Raw genomic sequence first — 24,282 nt, 5'->3', positions numbered from 1 at the left:
ATGATTGAGCCCTGAGGACATTAGACCGAGTGAAATAAGCCAGACCAGAAAGACAAATCCTGTATGGTCTAACTTACATATAGAATCTAAAAAAATAATCAAACCCATAGAAATAGAGAGTAGAAAAGTGGTTCGTAAGAGCTGGGATGTGAGTTTAGGGAAACTAGTGAGAGATTGCTAAAAGGGTATAAACCTTCAACTATGAGATGAATAAGAGCTGAAGATCTAATGTATAACAACGTGGTGACTGTAGTTGAAAAAACTGTATTTTATAGTTGAAATTTGCTAAAAGAGGAGAAGCTAAATGTTCTCATCAAAAAAAAAAATATGCGAGATGGTGGGTTTTTAACTAGATGGGGGGAATCCTTTCACTATGCAGACCTGTATCAAATCACCACAATGTCCATTTTAAATATCTTACAGTTTATTAGTCAATTACACATCAACAAGGCTAAAAAATATGAAGACAGGTTCAATATGAATGTGATTGGTATCTGAAAGTTAATAATTACAAAGATTAATTTTGTAAAAAAATATTTTAATATGATCCTTTAGACACTTTTCTATTGGTGTCCTGCTATGAATGATAAGGACCTTCTTCTCATACACTATCTCTTCCCAATCTTCTGTATTTTCCACCTCATGATGACTGTTATTTTAGTATTGCATGTGTGCTAAGTCACTTCAGTCATGTCTGGAGTTACCCTATGGTCTGAAACCCACCAGGTTCCTCTGTCAATGGGATTCTCCAGGCAAGAATACTGGAGTGGTTTGCCATGCCCTCCTTCAGGGGATCTTCCCTGCATTTGTGGTGGGTTCTTTACTACTAGCACCAGGATGAATCATATGAAATAGTCATTTTGTATAAAAAAAAAAATCATTACATATAGGCAGTTTCATATGGTTCAAACTATTTTATATTTTAGAATAGTATTCATAAATGTATATTTAAATAACATTTATAAATCTGTATTTAATAATATTCATAATTTTAAATACCATTCATAAATAAAAATTTTCATAAATTTATATTTCATGTTCTGTTCTCATTTTAAATTTCACCTCCTGACTTATGTGAGCTATAAATTTACTTATACATTTTCAACTTTATAACATTTCCAGTAGGTTCTGTCACTACAATTGGCCCTCCATCTTTTGGCTAAAGTTTCATTCTATAGTTGAAAAACCATTAAGATTCATTTGCACTATAATAACTATGAATGCATATATCATTACAGAGTTGAGTATTGGCTTGGGGATCTATCTTCTCCTCTGCAAATCCAGAGTCATTCTTAATGGAATTTTTTTTTTTTGCTACTCAAGTAATTAACTGATCTTAAATCTGGAATTCAAGACAGACCCACCTAACTGTAATCACCACAAAAGCAATAAATGTTTTATCAGTAGCTAGAGATGATGCATTGTAAGTAATTTTTGTTGTTGCTCAGTTGCTCAGTCATGTCAGACTCTTTGCAACCCCATGGACTGCAGCATGCCTGGCTTCCCTGTCCTTCATTATTTGGAATGATGAGAAATAAAAAGAAAAATAGTTCAAATTGTGATTAACTGTATATAAGAACAGATGATTTACAGAAGGTCATGATAAGCATTCATGCATTTAATAAAAAATACACAAGAAGAAATTTATGGTATACCTGTATGTCAACAGAAATAAGAATGGCCCAGACAGAGGGAAACAGTATGACTGTATGTATGTATGTGTGTGTTAATCACTCAGTTGTGTCCGACTCTTTGCGACCCCATGGACTGTAGCCCATTAGACTTGTGAAGCTATAACTAGAAGCAAGAGAAGAAGTCAATAAGCTGGCTTTCTTTGCTGTGGGGATTTGAATAAATCGCTTGTTTTCTCTATGCTTTATTTTTTTCCTTTTTAAAAAGGTGCTATAAAAGAAAAAAAAATGATACAATTGGATTTCATCAAAATTAAAATTTTCACCCTGAAAATGATTTGTTTAAGAATATTGAATGACAAACCATAGATGTGAAGAAAATACTTACAAACCACACTAGATAAATGACTAGTATACAGATACTTAAAGTACTCTCAAATCTCAACATTGAAAACAAGAACAAAAACACGTTAGATAATGTGCTAAATACATAAAGAGACAGTCACTGGAAGATGATATACAGATGCAAATAAGCACATAAAATGATACCTGACATCATTAGCTACTGGAGAAATGCAAATTAATGCCACAATGAGATATCACTACTAGAAGAATGGCTGAATTTTAGAATAAAATATAATAATGGTGTGAAGGTACAGATGTTACCTTATTCTACGTTCCAATGTCCTTTTGTGATAAGAATGTAGAGAACCTGGATCATTCATATATTTTTGCTAAGGCTATAAAGTGCTACAGTCACGTGGAAAAGTAGTTGTAGCAGTTTCTTAAAAAATAAAAGTAAATAAATATGCAACTAGCATATGACTCAACAATTACAATCTGGGCATGTATCCCAGATAAATGAAGAGCTATGTTCACGCAAAAATTGGTACACAAATGTTTATAGCGGTATTGTTGGTGACGGTAACAATCTGAAAATAACCCAGGCATTAAGCAGCATGTGGTTCATCCACACTATGGGATACTACTCATCAATAAATAAGGAACAAACTATTGAAACACAAAATACTGTGGATCAATCTCAACAGCATTGATACTGAGTGAAAGCAGCCAGTCCCCAAAGATCAAATACTCTATCATTTCAGTTCTCTTACATTTGCAAAATGACAAAAATACAGCAACAGAAAACAAAGGAATGATTTCTCGTGGTTAGAGATGGTGTCTATCAAAAACCACACAGACACACACAAAATATAAATCAAGAGGCAGACCTTGAAACAGTCTTGTTTAAAATAGACTTGAAAAGGGAAAGAAAGATAGAGATTGGGTGAGTTTTCCTGAAATTGACATTGATAAATACAGATAAGAACTAAAAAGGAAGGAATAAGGACAGTGTTTTCCCAGTCATTGTACAATTGGCTTTAAATCCAGTCCCTAAAAATTTAACACTTTAGCAAGTGGCTCAGTGGTGAAGAATCTGTCTGCCAAAACAGTAGGCGCAGGGTCTAGCCCTGGGTCGGGAAGAACCCCTGGAGAAGGAAATGTCAGCCCACTCCAGTGTTCTTGCCTGGAAAATCCCATGGACAGAGGAGCCTAGCAGGCTACAGTCCATAGGACTGCAAAAGAGTCTGACATGACTTAGTGACTAAACAACAACAACAAATAAAATGTGAACAGGCTTGAAAACGTGATGTCATACATGCTAAGACTAATAAATAAGAAAACTAGTGACTGCTCAATAATTCTTGTGGGTACACTGAGAAAATATTTCAGATTCCAAGCTTGCATTATCTTATAGCATAAATGTTAAGAAACTTTGTTGTGGAATGTGTCAGGTTTGGGTTTAATTCAGGGAACTACCACATAATAACTATGTGACTTGGGAATGCTATTTTATCAACCTCAGCCTTTATTTTCCTTATCTGTAAAATGGGGGTGATGATTTGTCCCAAGGCAACAAGATAATGCAGGCAAAGCAAACAGCCTAAGGCCTGCCATATAATCACTCATTAAATGCGAACTCATGTTACTTTATTGCTATTTTCAGAATAAAAGAATTGGAAAACTTCATTCTAGCCACTCTCAGAGCACTGTAAACTTCCCATACTCTTAGCTGGTCCCAAAATTTATTAAAAGCCAGCTAATTATTTGGTATTATAATTGTGTATTTGGGGAGCTACATGTGACTTTAAGCTCCAATGTGATACCAAAAATCAAGAGACTAGATTTCAAGAAAAACTGCATTAGATGTGTGACTTTTCACAAAACACTCGAGAAAATGGAATCCAATATGGTTAAAGTTTGAGCGACTTAATGGCTCAAAGAGGATTTTGGTCTTGAAAGTCTTTCAGTTTTGCAGAATTGTATCTCAAAATTGATGTTTGTAAAAAAATACATACAGTATAAATTTTTTGATCATCAAAAAACTTCAGTAGTAAAGACTTTAATATACAAACTGCAACCAGGACAGCATCCGTGGAGCATCAGGGCAGACAGAGACAGCAGACAACGAGGGCAGGGGACACAGGATTATATGGAGGGGAAAGATATTCAGGTTTCTGAGTTCTTCCTTAGTCCACATCATTCCTGTCTGTCAGAGCACATGGTCTACTAGCGGGCGTGTCAAGACATACAGCAATGGATGGAACTTGAGGTCTCCACTGAGAAGACCAGAAGTAGAGCATGGTGTGTGCATACTCAGCTGTGTCCGACTCTTTGTGACCCCATGGACTGTAGCCCCTGAGACTCCTCTGGACATGGAACTTTCCAGGCAAGAATACTGGAGTGGGTTGCCATTTCCTCCTCTGGGGGCACTTCCTGACCCAGGGATTGAACCTGTGTCTCTTTCATCTACTGCATTCACAGGCAGATTCCTTACCACTGCACCACCTGATAGACAGACCCCTCCAATTTTATACCCCACTCACAACCCATTGTCTAGGTAAATGCAGATCCAGTTAGGAGACAACTGAATGTTTACTGAAGTCATCCAAGAAAGCCTTTGGGTCCATGATAAGACGCTCTTGGTCATTAGTACTAATAAGAGAAAAGTGGCATGATGGCTTTCTGGCAAATCCAAATGGTGTGTGGAAATGAAAGTAAGTAAGTATTCAGGTCACAAAGAATTAAGGACTAAATTATTGGCTTTTTCAGGTCTTTGGAGAAGAAATGAAATGGCCTTCTAGGTCAGGTTTGAAAGACCCTGAACATATGCTCTTTCCTCAAGGACTGTCTTGGGTAAAGGTGCTCCAGATGGCACCCCACAATTACAGGGAAAGAGCCTGGTTACCTCCCTCTAGATATATCAGGAGAGGGACTGAAGTTCCATCACAGCCCCATTGCATGGGCCTCAATTCCCACAGTTAGATGAACTCTATGGGCTTCTTGGTGAGAAGACTGGGTGTGTAGCTACAGAGGCTTAGGTCTTGTGGGCAAGTGAGCTCAGCTGCCCTCCAGCTTGTCCATAGTGTTCTCCCAGCTGTTAATGAAAGCTGGTCACCCACATCAAGGAAGACTACTAAAGAATTTAAAGGAACAAGCTACTGATACCCACAACTAGGATGAATCCCGGGCTTGGTAGAAAAGTCTGGCTTTATGGTAGATGCTCCTGAAGGCTTCCCTGGTGACTCAGATGGTAAAGCATCTGCTTGCAATGCTTCAAACCCTGGGTCAGGAAGATCCCCTGGAGAAAGGAATGGCTACCTACTCCAGTATTCGTGCCTGGAGAATTCCATGGCCAGAGAAGCTTGGCAGGCTACAGTCCACAGGGTCACAAAGCATTGGATACGACTGAGTGACTAACACTTTCACTTTCACACCTGAAGCTCAGAGATGGTACACATGTTGTTGACCATGCGATGAACTGTTTTCCATGGATATAGATGTAGTCTTCAGGACCATGGTCACAACCATGGCAGTAGACTGTGGGCTGAGGGACAGGTTAGGACTGTCATCTCAAAAGACAAATATGGATCTCATTTCTGGGTCAGAACCAACCAGCACTGAGCATAGAATTTACTTCAACTCCCCACTCTCTTCTGGGCAAACGTAACTGATCTTTTACCCAGACCCTTTCCACTTAGGCTTCATCATACTTAAAGCCAATTATTAACCTGTAAGGGACTGTGGGGAAAACATAAAATTCTCCAGCCCCAGAAGGTTCAGCTGACAACCTAACTCACTCGTCAGGATGGAGCTGAGGCCATGCTGTGCTGGGTCCAGTGATGGATCTAGACTGTCTTCACTGGGAAGAGAGCATCCTCCCCATCTACTCCTGAATCCATTTTGTACAAAAGAAACCCACACATATATTTTTTCAAAAAAGACAATGCATATCTTCGGGTAAACAAAGACTGATTTGTATCATATAAACACAACTAGCAGATATGGTAATCAAATTCTGCAGCGATACTGATGAAGGATTCAGAGAAAATATCTCATAGGCAGGTTTGGCTGATGCCTCCAATTAAAGGAAAAGGTGTACCATAGTGTTGGGTACATCCACAGAACACCTTTAAGGAAATTGATCAGGCTTTAGGCAATTTTAGCCATAACAGTTATAACTGTAACACAAACAGCAGAGAGCCTGGACACTTTCCCATCTTCATGTAATGGACGTTGAGTGGGAGAAATGAAGATTACTCAGAAAACCACAGGCCTGGAAAAAATCTCACCTCAGTGACAAAGAGGTCAAATGGCTACTGCATTATATTGCTCTACTTTTTGTTAAGTTAATAGTGTATTTGTGTGATTCAGTAAGAAAGAGCTATTAGTTTAAACTTAATTACAATTGATTTGAGTCACATTAATACAGCTTTACTTAGAATTTATTATTTTATACAAAATAGCTTTAAATTGGTTGTTTAAAATGATTGTTCTAAAGTCAAAGACTTGGTAATTTTGTAAGAATAAGGTTACTTCTGAGCTAATAAAAAAAATCAGTTTAAAAATTCTGAAACTACTTTGCAGTTGCTATATTCCTCTCTGTGGGTATATTTATGTATCTATACTAAACCATATACGTGTAATTTCTTTCTTTAAAATTTTGACTAAATTTTTTGGCACTAAATTCAAAATATAAAAGAAGAACCTATGTTTCTGACTATGATCGTATGGCATGTAGCGGCCTAATATTTCTTTCGATAACATTTAGAAAAGTTGGGTAAATATAAACAAACAAGCAAATAAATCTTTATCTAAAGAAGAGCTGCAGTTATCATACTAAGTGAAGTTAAGTCAGTTCAGTTCAGTTCAGTTCAGTCTCTCAGTTGTGTCCGACTCTGTGACCCCATGAACCACAGAACGCCAGGCCTCCCTGTCCATCACCAACTCCCTGAGTCCACCCAAACCCATGTCCATTGAGTCGGTGATGCCATCCAGCCATCTCATCCTCTGTTGTTCCCTTCTCCTCCTGCCCTCAATCTTTCCCAGCATCAGGGTCTTTTCCAATGAGTCAGCTCTTTGCATCAGGTGGCCAAAGTATTGGAGTTTCAGCTTCAATATCAGTCCTTCCAATGAACACCCAGGACTGATCTCCTTTAGGATGGACTGGTTGGATCTCCTTGCAGTCCAAGGGACTCTCAAGAGTCTTCTCTAACACCACAGTTCAAAAGCATCAATTCTTCGGCGCTCAGCTTTCTTTATAGTCCAACTCTCACATCCATACATGACTACTGGGAAAACCACAACCTTGACTAGACAGACCTTTGTTAGCAAAGTAATGTCTCTGCTTTTTAATATGCTGTCTAGGTTGGTCATAACTTCCCTTCCAAGGAGTAAGCGTCTTTTAATTTCATGGCTGCAGTCACCATCTGCAGTGATTTTGGAGCCCAGAAAAATAAAGTCAGCCGCTGTTTCTACTGCTTGCCCATCTATCTGCCATGAAGTGATGCAACCGGATGCCATGATCTTAGTTTTCTGAATGTTGAGCTTTAAGCCAATTTTTTCACTCTCCTCTTTCATTTTCATCAAAAGGCTCTTTAGTTCTTCTTCACTGTCTGCCATAAGGGTGGTGTCATTGGCGTATCTGAGGTTATTGATATTTCTCCCGGCAATGTTGATTCCAGCTTGTGCTTCCTCCAGCCCAGCATTTCTCATGATGTACTCTGCATATAAGTTAAATAAGCAGGGTGACAATATACAGCCTTGACGGACTCCTTTTCCTATTTGGAACCAGTCTGTTGTTCCATGTCCAGTTCTAACTGTTGCTTCCTGACCTGCATACAGGTTTCTCAAGAGGCAGGCCAGTTGGTCTGATATTCCCATCTCAGACAAAGACAAATAGCATATGAAATCACTTACAAGTAGGATCTAAAACAATGATACAAGTGAACTTATTTACAAAACAGAAACAGACTCATAGACTTAGAAAACAAATATATGGTTACCAAAGGGGAAAGGTAGGGACAGGGATAAATTAGGAGGTTCAGATTAATATACACTGCTATATATAAAATAGTCAACAAGGACCTACTGTATAGCACAGGGAACTCTACTCAATACTCTGTAATAACTTATGGGAAAACAATCTGAAAAAGAATGGATATTTGTATATGTATAGCTGAATCACTTTGCTGTACATCTGAGACTAAGACAACATTGTAAATCAACTATACTCCAATACGAAATAAATTTTTAAAAAAATCAACTTAAAAAAGAGTTGCAAAGCTAATGAGTATTTGGAGTCAGTATCTTAGTTGGAGAGAAACCACTGAGAGATGACTTGACCTTCTACAAACCACATTTCCTCTCAATGCATTTGCCAAGGCAAATGCAAGGGTCTCATGTCCTAGTAAGAAGGGAGACAGATGGAAGTATGTCTCACACTCAGCAGCTCTTTTCTCAAAGCATTTGTTAAAAACTTAAGCTTTGCAGGAAAATAAGTAAGAAAGCTGCTGAAATTTAGAGCAGAGTATTCATCAGTCTTGCAAAACTGCAGAGATAAAATTCATTATTCTGGAACCTTAAAGGAGGAGTGGTCTTACTACATAGCCAAGGTGCTCAGACCCTGGGGTCCTACAACATATCCTGGGGGTCAACCAGGGGTTCATAGTCTTGCACAAAGGTTGAAATTAGCCTCTTATCTGCTCAGGTTCTGAGTGGTTTAAGATGTTTACTCCCATCTTATCTGCCTCTCAGAGGATAGATAAAACCATTCAAAATACCCAGATGATAGCAGAGAAAGTAAAAATGCATGGAAATACATTAAAAGAATAATTAATAAAAGAATACTAGAAATATGGCACAGAGTAAAAGGAAAAAAGTATGAATAATTGGAGGCATTAAAGGGGAAAAGGTAAGTGCAAAACAACCTGTCTGAAGTTTAATGAACAAGAATTTTCCGAAACTGATAAAAGATATCAAGTCATATTTAAGAAGTGTTTCAAATACCAAGCAAAAGAAATCTAAAAAGCTCAGTTTGGTACATGATCGTAAAACTAATGAAAACAAAAGACTAAAAGAAAGCATAAAAGCAACCAAAAATAAAGAATATATTGCCCTCAAAGGAGCCATAATCAGACTGATGGTTGACATTTCAGCAGAAATGACAGAAGCTAAAAGTCAACTGAGGAGCATAGAGTACTGGAAGAAAAAAATTTCCAATCTAGAATACTCCAAACAATAGGAATAGCCTTAAAAGTGAGATCAAATAAAAACATTTTCAATCAAAGAAAAACCTAGAAAGTTTTGGCCCACTGACACTAACATACTGAAGAGAACTCTTGGTTGCCTACAGATGGATGGCAGAGGGCATCTAAAGACAGCAGGTGTAGCATCTGCAATTATAATAATATAAAAGAAAACCAAAATAAAAATAAAACAGATTTATAATTGTTCTTAAAAAAAATTAAAAAATTAACTCTATCCAACTCAACCCATTCCTCTACCAAATGCATGTGTCTCCATGTACAAAATTTTATTTTTTAAAAGATCAGTATACTGTCCTTCAAGTTTATTTCCACCATTTTCTGTGATAAGAAATAAAAAAGACAACAATAGCTCATCAATAGTCAGGTAAATATTTTGTATTGGTTGGTCTCACAATATATATCAAATAATTGACAAACACTTTCAAAGTGCTGCTATGAATTTTGGGAAAATAAACTAGAAGTATTTGCTGCATGCATTAAAATTAAAATGTCAAACTCTTTAAAATTAATGAGTAGTCATTAATAGTCAGTAGTATATCTTAAGTATTTGTTATTTGAGATAAGACACAATATATTCACACAGATTTTTATAGTGAATTCATATAGCATTTATCCTTGTGATTATGGTTAGCATTCATTTCAGTGTAAAGCACAAAAATGGGCAGAAATCCCAGTTTCAACCACACAATGATTTTCCCATCATAATGGAGCAGAGTACAACTGATCATTTTTCTTAACCCAATAGTTTAATCGTGCCTCTTCTTGTATATCAAGAAAGAATGTAACAATATGAAATCCCCTTTCTTAAAATCCTTTGCTTAAGCCCTACTTAATATGAAATTTTCTTAAATATATTGGAAAGAAACTTTTATCTCTAACTTACAGAAACTAGAGTATTTTATCAGAAGCCATAATTCATTAGAGGTTGCAATTAAATTTCACCATGAATGCAGAACCTTACCACACTTTTATAAATGTCCAGAGAAATAAATGTTCATCATAGTGGCCATCTGCCTATGGAAATACCCTGATCTGATAGAGGCAGCAGGGAATGTTGGTTCCTATATGGCCATTCCTCTGTCATCAACCTCCAATCTATGCAGGAGCAGCCCTACACACAGGACCAACTGGACAATTGAAGATGTTCATCTGTAGGTATAACGATGGATGGAGTGCAAGCAGTAGATATTGAATGTTGCATTGGAGATGAACCAAAGGGTACATGAAACCCTTTGAGAAGTCACTGTCTTTATTATACCTGTATATCCAGGTATTAAAATCAAAATAAGTTCTGTTAGACTATGAAACACTCCTAAAAGCTACTGAGTAGCAATATATTCTATGAGTAGAGATTACCTTTAATCATATTCAATATTTGACACACAGTCCTTGTATATTTTTGAAGATCTTGACTCTTAGAGTATCTCAGCTTTCAAATAACTTTAAGTAAACTGAAATGAATCAGGGTTATATGGTTCAAATATATCTAGGCTATTCAACAATGGATCATTTCAAAAACACAATGTGTTGACTTCTTCTCACTCAGGTTGTCTCCTGTCTCTATTTTTATTTTGTAGACATCTATGTTAAGAAAAAAATCAGAGGCTAAAATATTGCATTATAAAACAGATCTTACACATTTTGTGCTTATAAAAACCATTAACTATTCCTTAAAAAAAAAGGTGATTTTTTAATATATATTTGTTCCCAATATTTTAATTATAGCAATATAATAACTAGTAAAAAAATATTTAGGAAGATTAGAAAGTTCTGGTTTTAGTGGTTCCCTGTTCAGTACAACAAACAAAAAGCAGTTTTTGTTCTTCAGGTTAAAATTGTTGCTATTTTATATGTTGGGGAAAATTCTTTATCATAAGTACTATTATAATGAAATGCTTTTTCATTAAGGCTTCTTTTATTCATGAAAGGGCAAAATCATTTGCTGGTTTACTTTGTTCCAAGAACATGCTGGAGTGCTAAATGAAAATACGTGGTTCAGTTCTCTAAGTAGCTTGCACATTACAAATCAGAATGTTAAGCTGTGAGGTTAAAATGAACCAGATAAGCAAGTAAGTCTTTTGCCTCTGCCAACATTTTCTTTTTATACAGCACATACAGAAAGACAAATCTTTTTTTAAGATACAAAACTATTTAATATCTTATGGAGCAATAATAACCCTAATATTTGAGTGTTCTTTAAAAATATTTCTTTCTCTTTAATTGTAGAGGCTCTCAGAGGCTTAGAGATAGGCACTCTGATTATTTCACATGATGATTCTCAGAAAATAAAAAATCCTGGTAAAGAGTGGATAGTCCTAGGAATGAAGTTCCCCAAAAATGATTCCAAAAAGAAGCATGTAGCTTACTGCAGTCTCTTTTTTGTTCCTAAAATTTAAGATTATGAGGTAGATGGTCTATGTCGAGGTCTTCAATACATCCTCAGCTGTAGACATAAGAGCTTCCTAGAAAATACTAACAGTGCATATTGAGAACTCCTAGATGATTCTAGAATGGGTCCATACAAGACTTTCTTGAGCCAAAGTGTTTTATGTCCCAAGGCAATGGGATAGGGGTGTGAGGATCCAAGTTAAGACACCCTTAGCTTTAAAATGGTCTTCTTCTCTTAGGTTTGTTTCATTGGTTCAAAGGGGGATTGGGCACCATGTGGGTATATCACCATAAATCCATCAAGACTTTGGAAAACAATTTATCTCCTTTGAATGGTTAACTCAGTAATATCTATATATAAAAGGAAAGCACCATCTTTAACAGTCTCAATAATGCTATGTAAATTGAACATAAATTTATAGTTGGAAACTTTAAGCCCTATTTTTATAGGAAACAATAATTTGAGACAAGGAAGAGAAGGTGGATTTGGATTTCTTCCAATGTGACCCGATGTCATTGTTTTTAATTCCAATTGTAGACTATATTCATCTTAGTTTGACTTGTGTTATTTTCTGAATGAGTTTGCCATTTCCATGAGACGAGATTAGGTGACAATAATGTTCAGAAAACTAAGATCATGGCATCTGGTACCATCACTTCATGGCAAATAGATGGGGAAACAGTGGAAACAGTGTCAGACTTTATTTTGGGGGGCTCCAAAATCACTGCTGATGGTGATTGCAGCCATGAAATTAAAAGACGCTTACTCCTTGGAAGGAAGGTTATGACCAACCTAGATAGCTTATTTAAAAGCAGAGACATTACTTTGCCAACAAAGGTCCGTCTAGTCAAGGCTATGGTTTTTCCAGTGGTCATGTATAGATGTGAGAGTTGGACAATGAAGAAAGCTGAGTGCCGAAGAATTGATGCTTTTGAACTGTGGTGTTGGATAAGACTCTTGAGAGTCCCTTGGACTGCAGGGAGATCCAGCCAGTCCATCCTAAAGGAGATCAGTCCTGGGTGTTCATTGGAAGGACTGATGTTGAAGCGGAAACTCCAATACTTTGGCCTCCTCATGCGAAGAGTTGACTCATTGGAAAAGACCCTAATGCTGGGAAGGATTGGGGGCAGGAGGAGAATGGGACGACAGAGGATGAGATAGTTGGATGGCATAACTAACTTGATGGACATGGGTTTGGGTAAACTCCGAGAGTTGGTGATGGACAGGGAGGCCTGGCGTGCTGCGATTCATGGGGTCGCAAAGAGTTGGATACGACTGAACGACTGAACTGAACTGAAAACAGCAAAATATCTACAAGATAACAGGGGACACTAGAACATGTTACTAAGAGGCTTAGGAGAATCTTTTTTTTGAAATCTTAAACAAAAAAGATGAGATGTACCTCTTTATTCTTAGCATCTAGTGGGGATGACTGTCATACATTAACTAAGTCCTTCATCAAACATGCCATGTGTGTATATATATGTGTGTGTGTATATGTATATAATATGTATCTACTATTAAAAAAAAAGCTTTTGGTAAGATATGAGAGTATATCTTTAAAAAAAAAACTTTTGAATTAGATGACCTTCCAAGTCATTCAGTACATGTCTAACCATTTCATAGAGATGCTAACAAGCTGGCAAATAACTTTTATTGTCTTTTATGGGCAACTCTACCTTCTTTGCTAACAATTTTAATCCCACTATCTCTGGTAATTACTCTGCAAGCATCATCTTAATAACCTGTCCCCAGGAGCAGTCTCTGGGAAAGTCCTGCTCTTTCTCATTCTGTACTATTTATATGGCATTATATATAGCTATATGTATAGGTTTACTTACTTATATATACATATACAGTACATACAGATGGAGATATATATATAATTTATGTTTAATTAATGAATTCAAAGGCAGGTTTTAAGTGTCGGTATATGTTTAAATGCATATATGTGTGTTTGCGTGTGTGTGTATCATCATACAATTAAATGAACCTAAAAATTGCTTATCAAACTACAACCACCACAGAAGAGAATTCATTTAAAGTGCAGTCTTCAGTGTGATCTTCAGGGTAGGTATGCAGCCCTACTCTACCTATCATGAAAGGTTTTTCATATCATAAAATGTTATCATAAAAAAGATTTTTATATAAAATGATACCCATGTTTCACAAACAGTAGGGATGGTTATATATAAAACATGATGGACTCTCCACCCTTCACCCAATGTACATTATGCATCACTCCAGTCCTTTCATCCTTCCATCATTTTTGGGGTGATTCATACTGGTATATAACCAGTTCCTTGAAAGAACAGCATATTAAAATAGAGAGGTTGAGCATAGCAGCTGACAACAATCACTCATGCATTCATTCATTCCATTCACCCATTCAAAAAGTATATGTTGAACACTAAGTATCTTAATTCTGTGAAAATAAAAATTATGATGCATTGAGCTATGAACTATGATCCTGGTATGCACAGGGTATTAGCTAACACAATTGTGTAGCTTCTTCACCATCATTTAAAGGTAAAATATATTAAAGGTACAGCAGGATACCTGAGACCTTCCCAGGTGACTCAGTGGTAAAGAATCTGCCTGCCCGGCAGGAGAGGCAGGTTCCATCCCTGGGTTGGGAAGATCTCCTGGAGAAGGAAATGGCAACCCACTCCAGTATTCTTGTCTGGAGAATCCCATGGACAGAGGAGCCTGGTGGGCTACAGTCCGCGGGGTCACAAACAATCAGACAAAAGTTGACTACTAAACAACAACAAAGGGTACCTGAACACTGTTTGTAAACTTTCATTTGTAACAAATTAACCCGGCAGAATAAAAAGAATAAAAAACTACTAATCACCCTCCAAAAAATAAAACCTCATGCCACCCACAACTGGACATCATATGCTGTCAAGGCTTTGACATGAATTCTCAACTTAATTTAACAATTGTAATCACACCAAAGAAGTCTCTGACTGCCTTGAGTTCAGTAAGTGTTCCTGAGAAATATTCTTTCAACTCTAATCACACTTACGGTGTAAAAGAACAAAAACTCCCTCCTAAGAATTTCAGCACAACGTCACTTAAACTAAAGCACATTAATAACTGTCTATATAAATTCTGTGAAAATGAGCATTATAGAGTCACCAGTTGACTGGAAGTTATGTCCATTGAATATTGGTGGGTTAATGTTTATAAGATAGGAAGTAATAATACAGTACTCACAATATTGTATAAGTGCAAATTATTATTATAATGGCTTCATTAGATAAATAAATAAGTGCACGATTTAGCAATGGAATTATAAAACTATGAAATAAGTATGCTTAATTGCAGAAGTGTAATATTTATGACAGTCTAAGTCACTTTAAAACTCACACGTTTTTGAGTATCCCCTGGGTTTCTTAAAGGAGTTTACTGTCTAGTTTAGGAGACAGACCTCTACCCATCTGTAAGGTAGACTATAACAAGGGTTTTGCTTGTATTTATACTTGAGACACCTGGAGACATGAAGGAAGCTTTCAAGGAGACAGTGATATTGAGCTAGGTTTAGTGCCTGGAGAACATTTTGACAGGAAGCAGTAAGAGAAAAGTTATTCTGTAGAGAGGGATCTGCGCCAGAAAATGCAAAGATGAAGATCTAATTCGCGCGTCACTCATCTATTTATTCAATCATCCTTTTACTAATATTCAAATAATATCTACTGAATAGGTATCACTTCAGTGCTAATTTTTGTCATATATGACATATATTCAAAAAATTTATTTCCTCAACTTCAATGTCAATGGGTTTTTGGATTTAAGCACATTGGTTTTAAATGCAGGTGTATGTTTTTTTAAAAAATGGCAAATGTGTTAAAATGTGCCACCAGCTGAACCATGTCTTTTGGGATGCATGAAAGAGTGCTCCCTTCATTAAATACCAAGGGACATGCAAAATAATTAAGCAATTAAAATTAAGACAAAAACACTTCTCTAGAAATTTCATATAACACTGATAAGATGCAACATAAACCTGTCTTAACATGACTGTGTTTTGTACAAAGACATTTTATCAACAGCCTACAGATGTTTTCAAGGTTTGAATGATAATATTGTATTTAGAAATTAGAAATTATAATTTATTTAGAAATTATCTCATACTATTTTAAAATCTATTATCTAGAATTTTATCCATGAAAATAAGCTTATTTTTTCTTTCCACACACATTACATTTAGATTCAAGAGTAAGAAAGGAAATAATCTTCAGAACAATTGGCTTAAGCTGAGTATCTCATCTACTCTGCTTCAAAACGGATAGAGCTTTAGTTAACACAGGGTTGTTTCAAATTCTAGCGTTACAATGGGGTCATTTATGTCCCAATGTTACAACATTTGAAAAGCTCAATAAATAAATGGCTATAAGAATCCAATGAATTTATGGATCTTGTTAAAAGATTACTAATTTTATTTTTGAAACCATAAGAATACAGTAAAAAGAGTATTGGCTTTAGAATCAAGTAGACATGGGTTCAAATTCTGACTACCACAAAGAAACTCTGTGATTTTTTTTTTTTTGGTAGCAATTTAGCCTTTTGAGATTCTTTAAAAGGTAGTAATAATACCTTAGTGTTAGGGTAGGTGTGAAGATGAAAAAAATTCAGTTTCTAGCACAGTTCCTGGCATACCTTAAGTACCCATAAATATTGACTTCCTCTCTTTTTCCCACTTTCCTTTTTTAGTAATAATTCTTATCTTCCTGTCTTAAGTAAATTTTACTATTGATAATATTTGTTCAAGGAAATGACTTATGGTAACTTTTCAACATTTTTAAACCATAGCACACTACAGGCAGAGTATAATGAATGTGTATCTGATTCATTACATTTCACTTGCCATTTCTCAAAAAGAATGGAGTGTGCTAGATAAAGCTATTGAGGCCTATTTTTAAATTAATGTTTTACTTAACATTTTGAATTTTGTGTGTAAAACTGGGCCCATATGTCATCTGTTGCTTCTCAAGAAGCCATTACTCAATGACACGGCCGAGTTTCAAAGGAAACGTTTTTTCAAAGCATTGACTAATCTACACTAATATTAATGGGCTATCACCTACAGTTAAGTTACAAGAAAAGATCAACTGCTGAAACTATTATCTCTCTTTCACAACCTGTTTAAGTGAAATGACTTTCAGAAGAATCATTGAGACTTAAGTATTTCACTCCATGTACTGAATAGTTCATGGAGCCATGTAGTTTCAAACTGATAAATTTTCAATGTACGTGTCTTTAATTTTCAGTTTCACCAATGAAGAGCTTCTTCTTCTGAAAGTATTTTTTCATCATAGGTGTTATTTCGGTAGTACCGATGTTCTCAGAGAGCAGGTCTATATTTGCACTGATTAAATAGATACAGCCATGATATTACATTCTTGATCAAAATATTCTCAAATTTCTTAAAATATTAAGGTCTCAATGCAGCTTGGAGGATTAGAACTAGGAAACATAAGGAGAGGAATGACATTAATAGTTCCGAAACAGCTTTTCATCACAACTAGATAGAAGTAAATGTCCAGTTTAAGTTGGGTTGAACTAATCAGTTGTAATGTTTATTTGGTATGAACATGTGTTGTGGGGGGTGATGAAGCATAAATTAGGTGAAAAGACAAGGTTTTTGTTTTAAGCTGTCTCTTCAACGTCATTTTTAATAAGAACCAAAATGCTTCCGGTGGGTTTTCCATAGATAATGAAGAGGTGAATAACACTAGTTTCAGTTCGGCCCAGACAATACAACTTGGAAAGAAAAGATGCACATTAAAATCTGATCTCATGAAATGTTCATCAATCATGATTTTGAAAAAAAGAAAACTTAATAGTTTATACTTCCCTTCACCTAGCTTGTTTTTAGAAATAAGACAATCACATTTTCGTAAAATATTCAGTCCACAGTTTTACTTTTCGAGCTGGTGTTTATCACTTCTTCTCTATCTTTATTTACAAAATCCTTTCTCTTTGAGCACTGATATTCACAATATTAACTACTGAACAAAAATGTACCTATTTTTATTTTTGTCTCAATATGTGAATTAATTAGAAAAGGTAGATCATGTAAGTTTTCAATTGCTAAATATGTTAATGATCTGAATTGTCATAAATTATCCTGGCAATTAAACATGCAGGTGTGAAATCATGACAATATTTTCTGCAATATATTTATGAAAGTATTTTCAATTCAGAAGAGCTAATTGGCACATTCCTAATGGTTATTTTTGTACTTCAATAGAAATTTATCACATTTATTATAAGCTTTAAGTTTAGAAGTTTAAAATGTTGGTACTGAATAAGATATGCAAATTTCCTTTAATCAGAAAGAATGAAAGCAATGTATGGTGTTTCCTACTTACATAAAATATGAATTAATAAAGGTTATCTTATATGAAGAAGGAAATGGCAACCCACTCCAGTATTTTTGCCTGGGAAATCCCATGGACAGAGGAGCCTGGTGGGCTACAGTCCACAGGGTCTGCAAAGAGCTGGCCATGACTTAGCGACTAAACAACAGCAACAAACTTAGGTGGAATGTTATTTGATCTCTTACACCTTCAATAACGAAAGTGGCCATAGAATTCATACAGAACTTTAGTTTTCTAATGGTTTTTTCTTTGTAATCCGAACTTGACTTTTCAGGAATAACTGCCACAGAAACAAATAATGTAAAATTACAAAACTTTAAAACTTATAAGTAATGGAAGTTTACTCCACTACTTGTATCTATGAGAGTGACTCTGAAGCAAGTAAACTGAAACGTATTTTTCAAGAACGAAGCTTTTCAGAAAGAGAGTTAATATATTTGACAGGTTTTACTAAACAGACATGTCTTATATCTCTTGCACTTAGTTTATGCTTTGATGAATGCCCACGTTCCTTTAAGTTCTCACCTAAATGGAAGAAATTCTCTAAATTTGCAATTATGAATCTTCTTGCTATGCCTTATTTAAGCTGTCTACCTACCTAACTATATATTTATTCACCCAGTGAATATTAAGCACCTCTTATGCATCAATTTCATTAACCTATTAGTATTTCTCTTCATGTGTAACTCCCTTGGCATGAATCTATTGGCCCTTCAGTTCACAACATCAAGCTTAACAGAGTAACTGAGCTCTGATCAGAACCCTACTGAAAGCCTCTGCAGGTCGGTGGTCTCATTCAGGAACAAGGAATGTACTTGCTTTCTTTCTACCTGTACTAACCCTCCGTTAATACAAGACATTTGCATAAAATACTTTGATAAAGCCAATGTAGCTTCTATTGATGTGTTGATTTACATTAATTCATAAAGATAGTCTTTAAAGTGCTTCTTTAGAAGCACTTATCTAACTGAATTGTGATTCTAATATTCAAACTACTAGTTATCCCTTTATCTTACTGACTTTTTGCCTACCATACATAAAAGGAGAGGTTTCGGTCTACTGTCCGGATGACTAGAAGTAGGTATTACCATCTAAGTTTAAACAGCCAATGATTTCAATAGCCATGATTGCAATGTTTTAACATATCCACACGTTCTTACTCTCCCTAATTCAGAATTTTTCTTAAAAAAATAAAAACACAACAAACTCTAGCCAACGTTTTCACTTATAGAATTTGTAATATGTTTTGTGCAGCAACGACCGTAATAGGAAATCCAGAAATTATATGAGAACTGATTTTTTTTTCAATTTTACAAGTCTGTTGCAAATTTCCTTTTAATAAAAGGAGTAAACCTTGTTTCTGTCTCCTCCCACTCTTTTGGCTTGGTGCTTACTCAGAGTAAGCCAACTTGCTGCATTTTACAGTTCTGGATATTAACTGAGAAGGGCCCCCCAAGAAAGCCTGTGAACACGGATACCCCATAGTGAATAGAGCGCAGGGAAAACAGGCAAGTCTCGGTGCTCCCTGTCTCAGTCTCTCCCAGCCCTCCATCCCCTTCCAGGATTCTCTAGTTACCTCATCACAAAAGGCAGCCGACTTCTCAGCTAGAACAACAAGTTGTGCAACGAATCTCAGTGATTCAGTCAAGTAGCAAACAGGGTCATTGGCTTAATTGGAATCTCAGTTGCCAAGCGAACTAGGAATCCCTTAGCCTGGGTCCCGCGACACGGATCAAAGTGTTTCCGTGTTTTGATAGAGAATGAAAATGACGCAGAGTTTAATTGACAGGATATTGACCACCGTCCTTTCTTTATTACCCCAGTTTAGGTACCAGAGGCTAGGTCTCCCTTATATGCGCCCAGGGGCCATCACTATCTCCCACTTTCTCCAAATGCATAAAAGGCTAAAAACAGCCTTCCTCCCCAGCTCCACGGCGTGGCTTCTGTTGCTTTGTTTACCATATAAGTCACATTGGGGGTTCAGTCTTTGCCCTCTCCCCTGCTTTAAAGCCGGGTGCGGTAAGATGCTGAGAAACATCCCCAAACTCGCGTTCAGCCCAGGTCAACCACCGAAAGCTCCACAGATCCGGTCCCCAGCCCTAAAGAGAAACCTTGCGAGCCCGAGCCTCTGGATCTGGTAACCCCCAGGGATGTCCGCCTCCGAAAAGGGAGCCGGCTTCCCAGGCAGCTTGAGAAACTTAACCGAGATCCCAGAAACGAGGGGAGGTGCGGCTCCAGCCAGATGGAGCTCTGAGGCGACACCCTCTTTACCTGCAAAGTTGCGATCTTCTGGCTGAAGGGGGTTGGAGCGGAGGCCGGCAGCGCGAGTGCTTTGCCCGGTGCCCGCACGCCCGGCAAATCCCAACGGGATCTCCTTAGTCTTCGCCGAGTTTCCGAGCATTCCAAGGAAAACGCACGAAGCTGGAGCCCACGCGGCTGGCACCGAACTGGGCGGAGTGAGGATGCTCTGAGAGCGATGCCGCGCGAGGCGGGGGAGGGGAGGGCCTGGGGCGAGGGGGAGGTGAGCGCCAGGGGAGGAGAACCTCGCCCACCCCCGGCCCTTAAGGACCCCTCCGGGTAAAGTTAGCTGCTGTCAGCCGACGAACCCAGAGGAAGGCACCCCTCCCTGCGTCTCCGGCGGCGACCTGACTCCGGGTCAGCGCAGTCCGGGTTTGGAGGGGACCACTCGGAAAGATGTGCGTCCCACGCGCCGCTCTGCGCCGCGGTGGAGGTGGACCTGCGCGAGGGCAGGACCCGGGGAAGAGCCTCCGCTGCCCCGGGGCCAGATGTTTGGGGTCAGCCCGTTGGGCAGGCGAGCTCACCACAAGCCAGCGGTCATCCAGTCCAGTCGGTGGCCAGCACCCCACCCTGTGACCCTGGAGGCCAGCCAGACACACCTCCAGGCTCCGGGCGGGCTCCCCCCCGCCCCAACCCGGCCCCAGGCCGTCCGACTTCAGTTCGCGTCAGAACCCGGCCGCTGATCACCCTGCTCCCATCCAAGTAAACAAGCCCCGCGCTGCAAGTCCCCCGACTTGAAAAAGTAGCCTCCCACCCTCCTCACCCGGTAACTCGCAAAGCTTCCCCCTCTCCGGCTCCCAGGGGTCCTGGCACCCCCTCTCGCGTCCTCAAGGTGTCAGACTTCCCCTGCAAGAGCAGGCGTCTGCGACTCGCTACTAGTGTCCACAGTGGAGACAGTCGCAATGAATAAATGACGGCGGCGTTCCACCCACCCTCAGTCCAGCTCGCTCTTTCCAACGAAATCAGTAAGTTTCCAAAATTTAAACAACCCTCCCCCCTCCGCACCCCCAGGTGCGCACCAGCCTAGGGGCGCGAGGTCCCGTTGCTCCAAGTGGGATGTATTGAGTGTGTGTGTGTGTGTGTTGGTGTGTGTGTGTTGGTGTGTGTGTGTTGGTGTGTGTGTGTTGGTGTGTGTGTGTTGGTGGTGGTGGTCCCATCAGCGTACTGACGATTTCAGGATAAAAGTTATCTTTTGGCCATCACTGTGGTGTTCACACCTGAAAATCAGATTCAAGTGGTTAGAGGAAATGTCATATATATTGGCAAAGTTAGCAATAACTTACTTGTTGGTCACTGCTGCGCGGTGATTCCCAGCTTGTCACTCCCGGAGGCTTGCTTGGTCACGACCCTGGGACTGGAGAGTCCAATCTGTAAAATAGAGAGTGGATTCCACGCGGAATCCTAGCTAGCGATTACTCGGCTTGAGACCCCTTGGTTCTACTGGATTCCTTTCCACTTCCCGAAAGCCCTGGGGTGAGCCACTGGTCTCCAGTCCATCTCAGCAGATGCTGCTCCGGCTTTGCACTAGTGCAACAGGAGTGGCCACTCTTTCTCCCCGTCCCAGCCACGCGTGGTTACACCTTCTGGGAATCAGGGCTCTGAGGACTGCGGGGAGGCGGACCATTTTCTTCCCAAGAAATATTCCCCCAAGGGAGTTAAGGATAGGCGGCAAGCTGGACCCACGCAGCCTCCAAAGCCCAAAATTAAGACAATTTCCTTTTTGGCTGTCTTAATTTTACTTATTTTTTAGTTCACAAGAGTTGAGAGTTTTTTTTTTTCCTTTTGAGTATTTACATGAGTAAAGAAGAAATTGCTAAGGATCACCCACTGGGGTGATGTGCATACTGTTTTCTTTTTTTTTTTTAAATCACTTTTCTTATTCCTAAATGTTTCTTTCTCTCTAGTTTACAGCTCTTCTCAAGGGTTTATCCTAAGCCCAGCCTTGACTTCTATTGTAAATTTCTAGGTCATTTCCTCCCCTAATGAATACCCAGTTGGCCAGAGGCAAAGGTGGTTCCTATAGTATCTCTCCAGAAAACAAGTGTGCAAACAACAAAGGGATTCTTTCTTTCCTTGAATCTTTCTCATTTTACTTCTTAACCACAGAAGTACTTTAATATCTTTAAACACTTTGTAGAATGTTTTCATGTTAAACAGTGATGAAATATGCAAACACATGTATCTGTAGGCAAGGTAATGAACTTTATAATACATACAAGTCTACTTTCTAACAAGGGAAGGGAGGACAATATATATGAAAATCTATTTTATACATAATAGATTATGAAATCTATTTTTCATGAGATAATTTATATCCTCATTGTTGTTGTTTGCTGTTGTTTAGTTACTAAGATGTGTCCCACACTTTTGTGACCCCATGAACTGTACCCGACCAAATTCCTTTGTCCATGGGATTTCCCAGGCAAGAATACTGGAGTGGGTTGTCATTTCCTTCTCCAAGGGATCTTCTGGACCCAGGGACAGGGACGGAACCTATGTCTCCTGCATTGGCAGGCAGATTCTTTACCCCGGAGCCACCTGGGAAGCCTATATCCCCATTAATTATCACTAATTAAAGTGTTTCAATACCTAAGAAGCAAAAGTGAAGCTAACATTCATGAGGTAATGTTTTATTTCAGCCTTTAATAAACAAAACTCTACATATTTTGTTTGCGTGTGTCTTTTAAAATAAACTGTAATCAGTCACTCAGGCAGTTCAGTTGCTTAGTCATGTCTGACTCTTTGTGACCCCATGGACTGCAGCATGCCAGGCCTACCTGTCTATCACCAACTCCTGGAGTTTACTCAGACTCATGTCCATTGAGCTGATGATGCCATCCAACCATCTCATCCTCTGTCATCCCCTTCTCCTCCCGCCTTCAATCTTTCCCAGCATCATGGTCTTTTCAAATGAGTCAGTTCTTCCATTAAGGTGGCCGAAGTATTTGAGTTTCAGCTTCAGCATCAGTCCCTCCAATGAATATTCAGGACTGATTTCCCTTAGGATGGACTGTATCAATCTCTTTGCAGTCCAAGGGACTCTCAAGAGTCTTCTCCAACACCACAGTTCAAAAGTGTCTGTTCTTCAGCGCTCAGCTTTCTTTATAGTCCAACTCTCACATCCATACATGACTACTGGAAAAACCATAGCTTTGACTAGATGCACCTTTGTTGGCCAAGCAATGTCTCTGCTTTTGTCTCTGTCTAGGTTGGTCATAACTTTTCTTCCAAGGAGCAAGTGTCTTTTAATTTCATGGCTGCAGTCACCATCTACAGTGATTTTGGAGCCTAAAAAGATAAAGTCTTGCAGTTTCCACTGTTTCCCCATTTATTTGCCATGAAGTGATGGGACCAGATGCCATGACCTTAGTTTTCTGAATGTTGAGTTTTAAGCCAACTTTTTCACTCTCCTCTTTCACTTTCATCAAGAGGCTCTTTAGTTCTTCTTCGCTTTCTGCCATAACTGTGTTGTCATCTGCATATATGAGGTTATTGATATTTCTCCCGGCAATCTTGATTCCAGCTTGTGCTTCCTCCAGCCCAGCGTTTCTCATGATGTACTCTGCATATAAGCTAAATAAGCAGGGTGACAATATACAGCCTTTATGTACTCCTTTCCTGATTTGGAACCAGTCTGTTGTTCCATATCCAGTTCTAACTGTTGCTTCCTAACCTGCATACAGATTTCTCAAGAGGCAGGTCAAGTAGTCTGGTATTCCCATCTCTTTCAGAATTTTCCACAGTTTGTTGTTATCCACACAGTCAAAGGCTTTGGCATAGTCAATAAGGCAGGAGTAGATGTTTTTCTAGAACTCTCTTGCTTCTTTGATGATCCAGTAGACTGTTGGCAATTTGACTCTCATTCCTCTGCCTTTCCTAAATCCAACTTGAACATCTGGAAGTTCATGGTTCACATATTGTTGAAGCCTGGCTTGGAGAATTTTGAGCATTACTTTGCTAGTATG

General features: G+C 38.4%; 1 protein-coding gene across 8 annotated transcripts in view; it reads right to left on the bottom strand.

Moving 5' to 3' along the window:
- Positions 1 to 21,852, bottom strand: part of TRPC4 (transient receptor potential cation channel subfamily C member 4) — a 196,269-nt gene extending 174,417 nt beyond the window's left edge. For 7 of the 8 annotated variants that reach the window (XM_081551735.1, XM_081551736.1, XM_081551741.1 and 4 more), the window contains exon 1: positions 20,291 to 20,418. The gene's annotated coding sequence lies outside the window, so the exon portion shown is untranslated. Of the gene's footprint in view, positions 1 to 20,290; positions 20,419 to 21,600 lie in introns of those variants that run through there. The other variant, XM_081551738.1, reaches the window with a different exon arrangement.
- Between the last annotated feature and the right edge of the window lie 2,430 nt (positions 21,853 to 24,282).

This window comes from Giraffa tippelskirchi, chromosome 12, assembly GCF_054371585.1.
Source record: "Giraffa tippelskirchi isolate mGirTip1 chromosome 12, T2T-mGirTip1v1.2.pri, whole genome shotgun sequence".
NCBI lineage: Eukaryota > Metazoa > Chordata > Mammalia > Artiodactyla > Giraffidae > Giraffa > Giraffa tippelskirchi.
This window is presented reverse-complemented; position numbering and strand designations above follow the sequence as displayed.